Source organism: Buceros rhinoceros, unplaced genomic scaffold, assembly GCF_000710305.1.
Source record: "Buceros rhinoceros silvestris isolate BGI_N320 unplaced genomic scaffold, ASM71030v1 scaffold36086, whole genome shotgun sequence".
NCBI lineage: Eukaryota > Metazoa > Chordata > Aves > Bucerotiformes > Bucerotidae > Buceros > Buceros rhinoceros.
The window spans coordinates 1,123-1,415 of record NW_010417593.1 but is presented as its reverse complement, the minus strand read 5'-3'; positions in this window follow the sequence as shown (position 1 = coordinate 1,415).

Here is a 293-nt window from a genome sequence, read left to right as displayed (position 1 = left end):
GGAGCCCGCCACTATCAACACCCTCCAGCCTGGGGGTGTTCGTGCTTGTCTTTGCGGTTTGTCTCTGGAGCGAAACCCAGCTCCATCCCCACCGTGTCCTCGGGTGTGAGCCTGGGCCCCGCTGGCCTCCTGGAAGGTGCCGCGGGGGGTCAGCTGCCCTCCGCAGATATGGCAGGAGGTGCCGGCGCCCACCAAGGCCGTATGGCCCCTGGCCCCGGGGCTTCAGCTGTCCGGGATGAGCAGGGAACCAGCCTCGCCAGCTCCCGCTCCCGTAGTTTCAGCCCGGCCCGCCT